Here is a 12,374-nt window from a genome sequence, read left to right as displayed (position 1 = left end):
GGCCTCCAGCGCCTTCCCCACGCTCCCTCGTGCCTGCCCCCAATCACGCTCCGTGCGTCGCTCCCTGTCCGTCCCTGAACCCAGGATGGGGAGCGGGACGTGTGCAAAGGGCCAGGAGCGTAGACATCTAGGAGCGCCCAGAAAACCCGCCTGGTTGGCCAGCCTGCACTTCCAGCCAAAATGTTGCCCATTTAATTTCATCCCATTGCTCCTGTCCCCCAACTTCGACCACCAGAAACAACGACCTTGGCATTCACACTCCTCAGATGCCTCAGCCACGCTAGACAAATTGGGAAGCTCTTTCAATCCTTCTCCATTAGTCAGTCCTTCCCACCTCTGCCCTGACCATTTTCCTTGCCCTTTCCTGAACTCCCTCTACTCTGCCAGCACCTGAGTATCAAGGCATCAATGTGCTTGCCCTGACGGGTGATAATTAGGCCCCTACCAATTCGCGGCCCATTTTGGTCCATTTCGTGGTCATAAGATTTAAAAAATCGTAAATTTCATGATTTCAGCTATTTTAAATGTGACCTGTCACGGTGTTGTCATTGTGGGGGTCCTGACCCAAAGAGGAGTGGGGGGCGGGGGGGCGGCAAGGTTATTGCAAGGGGGGGCTGCGGTACTGCTACTCGTCATTCTGCGCTGCGGATGCTGGCAGCCCAGCTCCGAAGGCAGAGCTGCCGCCAGCAGCAGGGCAGAAGTCAGGATGGCCTGGTGTGGTACGGGATCGCCAACCTGACTTCTGCCCTGCTGCCTGCAGAGCTGGGCCCTCCGTCAGCAGCCGCCGCTCTCCAGATGCCCAGATGTGATGGCAGCACAGAAGTAAGGGTGGCAATACCGCGAACCCCCCTCAAATAACCTTGCCACCCCCCTGCAACTCCCTATTGGGTCAGGACCTCCAATCTGGGAAACGCTGGTTTCCCCCGTGAAATCTGGTCTTTTGTGTGCTTTTACCTTATACGATACAGATTTCACGGGGGTAGACCAGATTTCATGGTCCGTGACGCTTTTTTCATGGCTGTGAATTTGGTAGGGCCCTAGTGATAATGTCATATCAAGGTGGAGCAACACAATGTCTTCATATGCTTCTGACACTCAGGGCTCATTGGACTCTCCTGCCCTGCTAGAGAACCACAGAGATGGGTCTGGAACAACCCCCCAGGTCAGCCATGTGGAGTTAAAGAGGTGATGGCCTTTGGAACCGTGGAGGGTCTTGCGATCAAGACACACAGTGTGGCTAAATGTAAATGTGTACACCGCAGAACAGAGACTGCAGGCCATACTTACAGGCTGGGGGACTCTATCTGGGAAGCAGTGACTCTGACAAAGATTTGGGGGTCCTGGTGGATATACAGCTGAACGGGAGCTCCCAGTGCAACGTTGTGGCCAAAAGAGCTAGTGTGATCCTGGGATGCATAAACGGGGGGATCTCGAGTAGGAGTAAAGAGATTATTTTACCTTTGTGTTTGGCGATGGTGCGACCGTTGCTGGAATCCTGTTCCTGTTCTGGGCACCACAATTCAAGAAGGATGTTGATGAATTGGAAAGGGGTCAAGGAAGAGCCATGAGAATGATTAAAGGACTAGAAAACATGTCTTGGACTCAAGGATCCCAGTTTATTTAGCTTAACAAAGGGAAGGTTAAGGGGTGACTTGATCACAGTCTAGAAGTACCTACATAAGAACAGCCACACTGGGTCAGACCAGTGGTCCATCTAGCCCAGTATCCTGTCTTCCGACAGTGGCCAATGTCAGGTGCCCCAGAGAGAATGAACAGAGCAGGGCAATTATCAAGTGATCCATCCCATGTCATCCACTCCCAACTTCTGGCAGTCAAAGGCTTAGGACACCCAGCGCAGAGGTTTGTATCCCTGCCCATCCTGGCGAATAGCCATGGATGGACCTATCCTCCATGAACTTACCTAGTTCTTTTTTGAACCCTGTTATATTTTTAGCCTTCACAACATCCCACAGGTTGACTGTGCGTTGTGTGAAGAAATACTTCATTTTGTTTGTTTTAAACCTGTTGCCTGTTAATTTCATGTGGTGACCCCTAGTTCTTGTATTATGTGAAGGGGTAAATAACAGTTCCTATTTACTTTCTCCACACCAGTCCTGATTGTATAGACCTCTTTCATATCCCACCTTAATTGTCTCTTTTCCAAGCTGAAAAGTCCCAGCCTTATTAATCTCTCCTCATATGGAAGCCGTTCCATACCCCTAATAATTTTTGCTGTCCTTCTCTGCACCTTTTCTAATTCTAACAAATATTTTTGAGATGGGGCAACCAGATATGCATACAGTATTCAAGCTGTGAACATAGTATGGATTTATATAGTGGCAATATGATATCTTCTGTCTGATTATCTATCCCTTTCCTAATGGTTCCAAACATTCTCTTAGCTTTTTTAACTGGCAGTGTACATTGAGTGGATGATTTCAAAGAACTATCCACAATGATTCAAAGATCTCTTTCTTAAGTGGTAACAGCTAAGTTAGACCCCATCATTTTGTATGTATAATTGGGTTATGTTTGCCAATGAGCATTACTTTGCATTTATCGACATTGAATTTTATCTGCCATTTTCTTGCTGAATCACCCAGTTTTGTGAGATCCCTTTGTACTGCTTCACAGCCAGTTTTGAACTTAGTAGTTTTGTATTGTCTGGAAATTTTGCCGCCTCACTGTTGAACCCTTTTTCCAGATCATTTATGACTATGTTGGACAGCGCTGGTCCCCGGACAGATCCTTGAGGCACCCCTCTATTTACCTCCCTCCAGTCTGAAAACTGACCATTTATTCCAACCCTCTGTTTCCTGTCTTTTAACCAGTTATTGAGCCATTCCACATTTGAGTTCCTTCAGAACTCTTGGGTGAATACCGTCTGGTCCTGGTGACTTACTGCTGTTTAATTTATCAATTTGTTCCAAAACCTCCTCTAATGATGCCTCAATCTAGGACAGTTCCTCCGGTCTGTCACCTAACAAGAATGACTTGGGTATGGGACTCTCCCTCACACCCTCTGCAGTGAAGACCAATGGAAAGAATTCGTTTAACTTCTCTGCAGCGGCCTTATCATCCTTGAGTGCTCCTTTACCACCTCGATCATCCAGTGGCCCCACTGATTGTTTGGCAGGCTTCCTGTACCATCGTGGCTCACAAACATTGATGTATTTATCCTCTCGGCATCATTATCCCCCACTACTGATGGGGAACTGAGTCACAGAGAGATGGAGTGACTCACCCAAAATCATACTTGAAAGTTGCAGCAAGCAGGGACTTGAACCCAGGTCGACAGAAATGTAGACTACCCCCCCGCCCTCCAACCACTGGGCTAACCTTTCTGCGGGAAAGCTGTTGGAACTGTTCCAGCATCGCTGCGGGGCTGTCTCATGTCCCAGGTCAGCCCGATTTCAAGCTTTGCAAATCCATGGCAGTGGTAGCAACTCCATGACGCTGAATGGAGGCACGGTAGTTGAACAGGTTTCAGGCATCGTTTGGCCAGCCTGTGCGGACCAGGGTTAAAGACGTGTCCTAACCTTGGCCAGGATACAGCTAGCTGCCCACATCCCCAGCTAGGCTCTGGTGGGGCTAGAAGGACAGGTGAACTGAATGTAAACCTGGTTGCTTCGCCTACTACGTGGGGAGGCCGAAGACAGATAGAAGCTGGACTGGTGTGTGTGTGGGAGCAGTTTCCCCTCCAAGAATGCTGGAGAAAGGGAAGCCGAGCTGAGCCACCTGGGAAGAGAAAAGGAAGCGCCGAAGGAAAGGGGGCTAAAGAAAGACTCGAGGAATGGCCCGTTCAAGGAGTGTCTGGCCCGCCGCAATGCAGTCCCGCCTGGCTGAGGTAGGTGAGCAGGTTTTGAAGCTGTCAGGTTCATCTCCTTACCCCCTTCCCCTCGTGCAGGGAGGTTTTCCTCGTGCGTCGGATGCTGCGGCTGCACCGGCCGCCTTTGCAATATGCAAATTCCTCTCTGCACACTTGTGCGAGAGGAAGGAAGTGTCTGTTCGGTCAGAGCGGGCTTGGCAGAGGGAGAGGCAGTGAGGCGTGCGGAGACAGCCGTCTCGACAGTAAGTGGTACTTTTCTCAGGCTGCCCCGGCCTCTGGGGCCCTTTGCCAGACGTGCGCATGAGCCTGGCTGGTGCCGGCCCCTCAGGTGCCACTAGGACCGCGGGAGGACAGGCTGGGGCGAGTCACACTCTGCAACGGGGGCGCAAACAGTGATGGGTCAGTGTCAGCCCCCAGGACAAGAGGGTGCTGTCAGTGGAGTACCAGCCAGGCTGGCTTCAGCCCTGGGCGTGTCCAGAGCTGGATTTAGTGCTGGTGAGAGGAGCCCTGGGCAGTGAAATCCTCTGGGTAACCGCAGACCAGGGCACGGGCAGCCGCTGGGTAAGCTTCCTGCTCTGTGGCTCAGCCCTGACGGGGATGGGATACTGCCGGGGCAGCCTTCGGCACAGGCCCCATGGGTGCCCCCGGCCCTGGGACAGGCATGGGGACACCCCAAATGGCCCTTCTCCGGATCCAGGGTGTCTGCCAGGGCGGGCCCGCTCTGTGTCAGCAGGTGCGGTGGGCAGCGGTGGGTCTCAGGTGCAACCCAGAATCCTTTGCGCTGCTGCCTCAGCTAGCCCAAAGGTTTGTGCGAGGGGGCCCTGGAAAGCCGGAGCAGGAGAGGGACACCGCTGCGGGGGAAGGAATATACACAGGGCCGGGGCGGGTTGCAGGATGAATGCAGCAGGGGCTGAGCCTGTCAGGGGGAGCCATCCAGGGTGACGGGTATTGAGGTGCCCACCAGGGGCTGGGTTGGGGCCCAGCACATTCATTGTGCCGCCCCATATAGCCACACCATAGGAATTCTTGGTCAGCACCAGCTCAGGCCGGAGTCAAACTGGAGCCCGGGGGTTCGGCTTCCCAGTGGCCAGCCGGTTCCCTGGGGTGACAGGGGAGAGCAAGCTGGGGATGTGCAGGGGATGAAGGGGAAAGCAGGGGTGTTCCTAGCCCCATGCTCATGAGCCCCGGGTCACCCTGCTAGCCAGGCAGCCGCAGGGAGATAGCCCAGCCCGGCGAATGGACAGGGCCTATGTAGTGGGAGAGCCAGGCGCAGCGGATGAGGAGGGACGTGTAGGGAGAGCCCTGGCCTGCTGGGAGGGGATTAGACCCGGGCCCTCACTCAGTTATGCCAATGTCGTCTTACGCTGCCCTGGCAATGAAAGGGGGCAGAAATGGCCTATATGGGGGTGTCCCCAGCTCCCAGCCCTCGATGGACGGGGTACGGCAGGGGTAGGGCTGGAGAGCATTGCTCTGTTCTGCTCTATCCTGGGGCCATGCGAAGTCACGTCTAGGACCCAGGATATGGGGACTGTGGAGGTGGCTGAAAGCCCCCCTGCCCCCAATCCTTAGCTCAAGTGCAGAAAAGGGGTGACCGAAATTAGGGCTGCTGTATTTCAAGACACCAGCTTCTCTGGTGGGAGGGAAAGCACGTGTCTTCCATCCTGGGATTTTCAGCTTCCACGTCTGGTCTCTGTAGCTACTCCCCACCCACCCTTCTCCCTCCTTCAGAGTCAGGGGTGCCTGGAGGAAGAGATGCACCGAAAGGCATCCATAATAAATAATAGCACCTAGCTCTGACCATCGGCAGATCTCAAAGAGCTTTACCAAGGTCGGTATCATTTCCCCCCTCTTACAGATGGGTTAACTGAGGCACAAACAGGGGATGTAACAAGGTCACTCAGCAGGCCAGTGGCAGAGACCGGAATGAAACCCAGGTCTCCTGAGTCCCAGTCCAGTGCTCTAGCCTGGATGAGGGGAGATGACGCTATACATGGGTTGGGTTTGCTCCAGCCTTTGGCTGCTACCCATCAGACATGCTACCCAGCACTGACCTCTTCCTGCAGAGGTAGGAGCACACCAGGGAGCTCAGTGTCGCTCGGACCCACAAGGCGCTACGTCCAGCTCCCCTGGGCCAGTCAGACAAGCCAGGCCCTGCGACACGGAGCCTGGCCTGGGTGGAGAAGAGAAAGGAGAGCCCAGACCATACCTCGGGTCTGGGCACAACAGCTCAGCAGCCTTCGCTCCAATTACCAACGTTTATTTTAGAGATGCAGCCCAAAATAAACAGAGCTGTGAGATTGGGAGAGAAGGAGGAAGAGCTCTCCCTTGGAGGTGAAACGCAGCCGAGGAGAATTTAGGCTGAACATCAGGAAACCCTGCCTAGCTGTGAAATCTACAGGGAAGTGGAATAAACTCCCAGTATAAGTGGTGGAGGATCCTCTTGCAGCTGGACTGGACAGAGAGAGCAGCGGGAAGGGAACAAGCTTGCCTTGGGGGAGGGGGTTGGACTAGATGGGAGTTCTAGATTATCCGTCTCTGGATCTTATGCTGCGTCTAACCTTGCTGCGGCAGCTGGTGAGCGAAGGGAACAGTATGCAGAAGGGATCTTGTGGGGAAGAGGCGTCTGATGGGGAGCTGCTGGGGTAGGTGTTGAGTCTGCTCTTATTTTGTCTCCGACTGTCAATTTAACACGTTCCCTTTCCCAGAAGAGGGAATGACTAGCATGATGAAATGCACCGGTTATTCGAGGCTGGGTGGTGGGCTGAGCTGCAGTGAGGGGAGAGATAGGATGGGAAGGGGGCCAGAGTGATTGGGCAGGTTATTATTGTAGTTACATGCGTGTATACGGAGCATGTCACTGTGACGTGGCGTGAGTCATGTTAATATGCCACATTGGAAGAGCTAAACCCTTCACCCTGCAGCTGTATAGACCAGTGGTTCTCAACCTGGGGGTACGCAGAGGTCTTCTGGGGGTACATCAACTCATCTAGATATTTGCCTAATTTTACAACAGGCTACGTAAGAAGCACTAGTAAAGACAGTAAAAACTGAAACTTCCTACAGACAATGACTTGTTTATACTGCTCTATATACTATACACTGCAATGTAAGTACAGTATTTATATTCTAATTGCTTCATTTTATTTTGATATGGTAAAAAGGAGAAAGTCAGCAATTTTGCAGTCACAGTGCCCTGTGACACTTTTGTCTTTTTATGTCAGATTTTGTAAGCAAACTGTTTTTAAGTGAGGTGAAACTTGAGGTACACAAGACAAGTCAGACTCCTGCAGGGGGTACAGTAGCCTGGGAAGGTTGAGAGATACTGGTATAGACAGTGGAAATAGACGGGACTGGGGAGCTGATTGACCAGATTTCCATAGGAGTGGGAAGCCTGGGTAACAATATGCCTCAGCCCCATCAAGACAGGGCTTCCAGCGCTCACGTAGGAGATTAGGGCTTTGTAGATAGTGACCAGCACCTTGAATTTCACCTGGGTATGGACTAGCAGCCGCACAGTGATAGGAGCCTATGGGGTGATAGTCTGCTGCCAGTCCGCTCCACTCTGAAGGTGGGTAGCTGCAGTTTGCACAAGCCTGAGCTTCTGGGGGGCTTTTGTGGTCAGTCCCAGCTAGCGGCCGCTGCCCCAGTCAAACCTAGGGGTCAGGAATGGCAGAGGCAAGGACTCAGGAACTGAATTGGGGGTGGGCAGAGTCGCGGTACCTTCCGAGCTCCACCCACAAACCAGGCTCCAACCTCGTGAGACGCCCTGTTGTGCAGATGTTCAAAATATTCTCTTGGGCGCCCTGTGGATCCATTTGGGTACGGATCCCTCTACTGTGCGACTGGGCTGCCCCACCTTGGTCCTTGGTCTTGGCTGCCCCTCTGTGGGGTTTAACGTACCCTGCTGGGCTCGTGGGGCTTCCCTCCTCCTTGAGGGAGGGTGGGGGAGGGGGGAAGTAGTTGCATCTCCTAAATAACCGCCCACTTGGAGGGCCAAAAGGAGAAGTTGCGTGTATAGATCTTCAAACGCCATCCGCCCTCTGCTCTTGTATCTGCTTTGATCAGCTGGGAAGTAGTTAACGGAGGTGATATTTTTTACAACAATCACTATAAATGCAGCTCTGCTGACCAGGTGTGAGTCTGCCATGGGCCTGCCTCTGTTTCTCCCCCTTCATGGGGCTCTTTCAATAAACTGCCCGCAGGCTTTATTTGCCCAGAAATGCCCTTCGCCCAGGGTCTAATTTATTGGCATCTAATACAAGCAATGCTCAGTCCTGAGGTGTCTCTTCTCCTCCTCTCTGCCTGGTTTCTGCATCTCTTCCCTGCTTCAGCACTTCACTCTCAGCCCTTTCCATCTGAAGGCTTGTGGAGTCTGCTTTCCCGGGCCCTTAGCCTTTTCCAACTCTCTGGCTTTTGGGACCAAACCCTTCCCTTGGCCAAGGACTTTGCAGGAGACCTGTGTAACTCCTGCTCAGAGCAGCTCTTCTGACCCCTTTCGCAGCTACTTTCTTCAGGCCCCTTTCAGTTTGCTGGTTAATCCTTGCTCAGACCTCTCATCATTCTGTGTCGGCAGCCAGCCCGATTCAGTCTTTTATAAGGCCCTTTCCTTTCAATCCTCAGCAGTTAATTGATCCCAAGTGCCTTTCCTTTCAGTCATTCGGGCATTAGGCAATCAGTCCTGGGTGCCTTCCCTTTCACGCTGTGACAATCGCCACTGGGCTTCTGGGCTACCACCCCTCCGTAATGAACAGGGGCAGTTGGCCCCTCTCAGAGCTGTTGCTTCAGGCTGCCTGCGGACTCAGGCAGGAATCACTGCATTGGTTACACTCAGGTCAGACTCTGAAAGTTTAGTTCCTAACCATGAGGACCAGAGAATGAAAGCTGAGATTCTGGAGAACAAATGGGCACCTCAGAGAGGAGGAGTTGGTGGTGGGTGGCCACCCAAATTCAAACCCTGAAAAGTGTGCATCTCAGAGGAGGGGCTGATTTCGGGCACTGACCTTTTCTGAGAGGCGTGGAGCAGCTCTGAGTGTAGGAGGACTCTGAGTTTGCAATCCACAGTGATCAGGCAGGTGTCTTCAGTGGCTGGGAGCAACAATAGATTTAGTCATCTCCTCTAAGCGTTCCCCCTGGCTGACAAGCATCACCTCCGTCTTTAGTTTAGTTTCAGTCAACTGGCCATCCTGGGCAGGAAACAGGGGTTGATATAGAGCTACTCCGTCTAATACGTCTGGGGGAGCGGCCAATAACCAGCAGCACACAAACCGGAGACTGGTGTTGGTGACTGAGGCCTCTGGGTAATCGCTGAAGGCACATTAGATTAGGAGCCCGTCTCTCCTGGCTCTGTGGCCTGCACTCTGACCACTAGACCACACTTCTTCCAGCCATCGGTACAAAGAGGAAACTAGGAGGAAATTGAGCAGAGGAAGATGTGGGCTGAATATCAGGGGAAATATCCCGACGTTCTGTTCTGTATATACTCTTAGACTGCATTCATCAGCATGGCACCTGAGCTTCTTCACTTAAGTACTGCACTTAAAAAGGAAAAAATCAAATGCACAACTACGAACTGGGGACTACCTGCCTAGGCGGCCGTACAGCTGAGAAGGATCTGGGGGTTACAGTGGGTCACCAACTGAATATGAGTCAGCAGTGTGATGCAGTTGCAAAAATGGCTAGTATCATTCTGGGGTGTATTAACTGGAGTGTCGTAGGTAAGACATGGGAGGTAATTGTCCCTCTCTACTCAGCACTGGTGAGGCCACAGCTGGAGAATGTGCCCAGTCTGGCCTAGCAGCCACAGCTGGGGTGCTGTCCACAAGTCAAGGACAGCCACAAGGCAGCAGCCAGTGAGCCAGGATCGTGGTTATTGCTAGTGCCAGGATCAACAGGCAAGAATCAGGATCAGAGGCAGGCTGGGCTCAGAGACTGGAGATCAGAAAGCCAGGTGAGGCCTGGCATCACAACGGGTCCGAAGTCTATGTGGTTGCATTGACAACTGCCTGGGCCACTCTCCGGGGTGAAATGGTGAGCATGGGCCAATCAGAAGGCCGCAGGGCGCTGTCACTCTGGACCCTTTGGGCGGTACTTCCTGCAGTGCCTAATCTCCACAATACTCCCTGGAGGTAACTATATGTAGCCTCTTGGTGGTGATGTGGGAACATCAGCAGTCCCAGGTGCTATGGACCTGGCTGCTAGGCCCACGGATTCTAACAGATCTTAGGAAACACTTTCTAACTCTAAGGGATGCTGTGCGATCCCCATCACTAGAGGTTTCTAGGAACAGGTTGGACAAACACTTGTCAAGGATGGACTAGGTTTACTTGGTCCTGCCTCAGCACAGGGGCTGGACTTGTGACCTCAAGGTCTCTTCCAGCCCGACATTTCTATGATTCTTCCAGTCATGCATGAAGCCCCGTGACTACATTCTGTCCTCTTCTCCCAGGGGGAGACGCGGAGGGTCTTGGTTTGGAATATGTACACACACACACACGTTTCCTTGTGTTTGTATTTGAGAAGGCAGGTTGAAGAAATGTGCCTTGCGCTTGGAGCAGAAAGTGGCAGGGTGGGGATGGTCCTCGGTTCCTGGGGGAGTTCATTGCAGTCCCAGACCGCCCCCGGGAAAGGTTCTGTCTCCTGCCCAGAAGAGCTTTTCACCCTTACTGTTGAGAGGTCCATGGTGCCGGAGGAGCAGTTGTCAACCACAGTCTCATCCCAGAGCTCGGTTAGATCTTTTACATACTCTGGGCCCAGGCCACGAATAAGGACCAAGCCCTTGAACTTGATTGGATGTTCTGTGGGAAGCTGGTGGAGGGGGCAGAGGATGGGAGTAGCCTGGGCTGCTGAGGAGACACACTGCAGAGTTCTGTACTAGCTGGAGTTGCCCAAGTGCCGATGGCTTCCTGGCCAGATGTACTGTGTTGCTGTAGTCCAGCCGAGACGTGACCAAGGTGCGAATCACTGAGGCCAGGTCTTCATCCGCCAGCGGGAGCCGGACACTGAGATCTGAACTCGAGTCAGCTCTGTGCCAAGGCAGGGCTGCTGTCATGCATTTTTAAAGATATTGTTGAGGGATGTTTTTTCCTGTCAGCTGCAGGTAAATTCTCACACTGGTATTTACCTCCTCCAGGCAGCTCTGGGGGCTGATGGCCAGTAAAACGCCAGCCAATCAGAAACCTTTCTAGACCGGTAGGGGGCAAAGGCGCAGGTTCTGCCGCCAATAAGACTGCACTCCGGGGTGGGGGAGGGCGGGAAAGAGATTGACTAAGGGAACCGGATTGGTGCTTTGGAAGCCATTGGGTGTGGTAACTCGGCTCTGAGAAATCTCACTGGCTCTTGGATTGGACTTAGATGATTAGTTCCGTTAGACCGAGAACCGGAGAAGGGTGAGCACCAGACACGGGGACTGGCGGGGGGAGCCTGTGGGCTGCACTATGAGAACTCCCTGCCCCAGGATAACTTGCGGGCTGCTGCCCCAAGGAGAACATCTGCATATGGGGCCCTGTAGTGACAGGGAACAGTAGGAGTGTGTCCCTCACAGCAGCCAGCCCTGTACTGCACATGGTGCAGGGAAGCATGTCAGCGCTGCCTGCCAGCCCCTTCCCACGGCTCCCCCAGGCCGCTGCTACCCAGATGCCCTCTCCCGGCTGCAGGAAGCCACCCCTCTCCGTCCTGCTACAGCAGCTCTGGTGGAAGCATGCCAGCCGCAGAGCTCCCCATGTTCTGTAGCGCGCCCCGCTGCACAGAGACAGATGGAGAGAAGCAGCCAGGCCAACAAGGCGTTAGAGCTGACACAGGCCAGCGCCGCACCCCGGTGCCAAGTCCTCCGCAGTTTGGGGCCGGCTCACCTCTCCGACACCCACTCCCTAGGCTGACACATGGCATCAGTGGGGATTTGAAACAGCAGTAGTCACCAGCTCCAGCCTCCAGGAATGACTAACGCTTGGAGCCTGAAGGCCAGTGGGCGTTACAGTGGGGGCTGTTGCATTAATTTAGATGGAACCGACTGGCCCAAAGAGTTAAGGGCTCTGAAACCATCCAACAATTTGAAACCACGTTCAGGGTTCGGCAAACAGAGACCTCAGCCTGCTTAGCGCCACGGCAAGTGCACCGTTCTCCATCCTTTTAATCTTTTATTAAAGAGACAGAAAAGAAGGGAAAAAGAGTTAAAGGCTTTGGAATGTAGCCTATGAAGGGAGGCTTTCATTTTAATGACAGCCCTCATGCCTGGTAGCTGGAGAGAGTTTTTAGAAGGAAAAACCAGACCTGGATTGACAGTCTCTTCGATGGTATTGCATATGGGGATGACTGTGCTTTGGGGGCACAGAGAAGTCAGCTGAGGTGGGCTGGAGCTGGGGTTGTTGCTGAGGTTGTTAAAGTCTGACCCCGTTTCCTAAGAAGCCAAACGCAAAAGGGGGAAAAGAAGAACAGCCAAGACAGAAAATGCAACTTCTGTCTGTCACAAGCACCATGGCTTGACCCTGGGCCCATAGGGGCAGCCTGCTGACAATTGCTGACCTGGGACCCATGAACCCAGCCCCAGTGG

The 12,374-nt window shown here is 53.1% G+C and overlaps 1 protein-coding gene across 9 annotated transcripts in view; it reads left to right on the top strand.

Annotated features, from left to right (window-relative positions):
• Positions 1-12,374, top strand: part of PTK2B (protein tyrosine kinase 2 beta) — a 111,129-nt gene that overhangs the window by 26,105 nt on the left and 72,650 nt on the right. The window contains exon 2 of one of the 9 annotated variants that reach the window (XM_073335542.2): positions 2,705-3,847. The exons of 7 other annotated variants lie outside the window; for them this stretch is intronic. The gene's annotated coding sequence lies outside the window, so the exon portion shown is untranslated. Of the gene's footprint in view, positions 1-2,704; positions 3,848-4,008; positions 4,072-12,374 lie in introns of those variants that run through there. One more of the 9 variants, XM_073335544.2, reaches the window with a different exon arrangement.

This window comes from Lepidochelys kempii, chromosome 3 (genome assembly GCF_965140285.1).
Source record: "Lepidochelys kempii isolate rLepKem1 chromosome 3, rLepKem1.hap1, whole genome shotgun sequence".
Classification (NCBI taxonomy): Eukaryota; Metazoa; Chordata; order Testudines; family Cheloniidae; genus Lepidochelys; species Lepidochelys kempii.
Note: the sequence above shows the minus strand (reverse complement) of the source record. Positions and strands in the feature narration are given on the sequence as shown.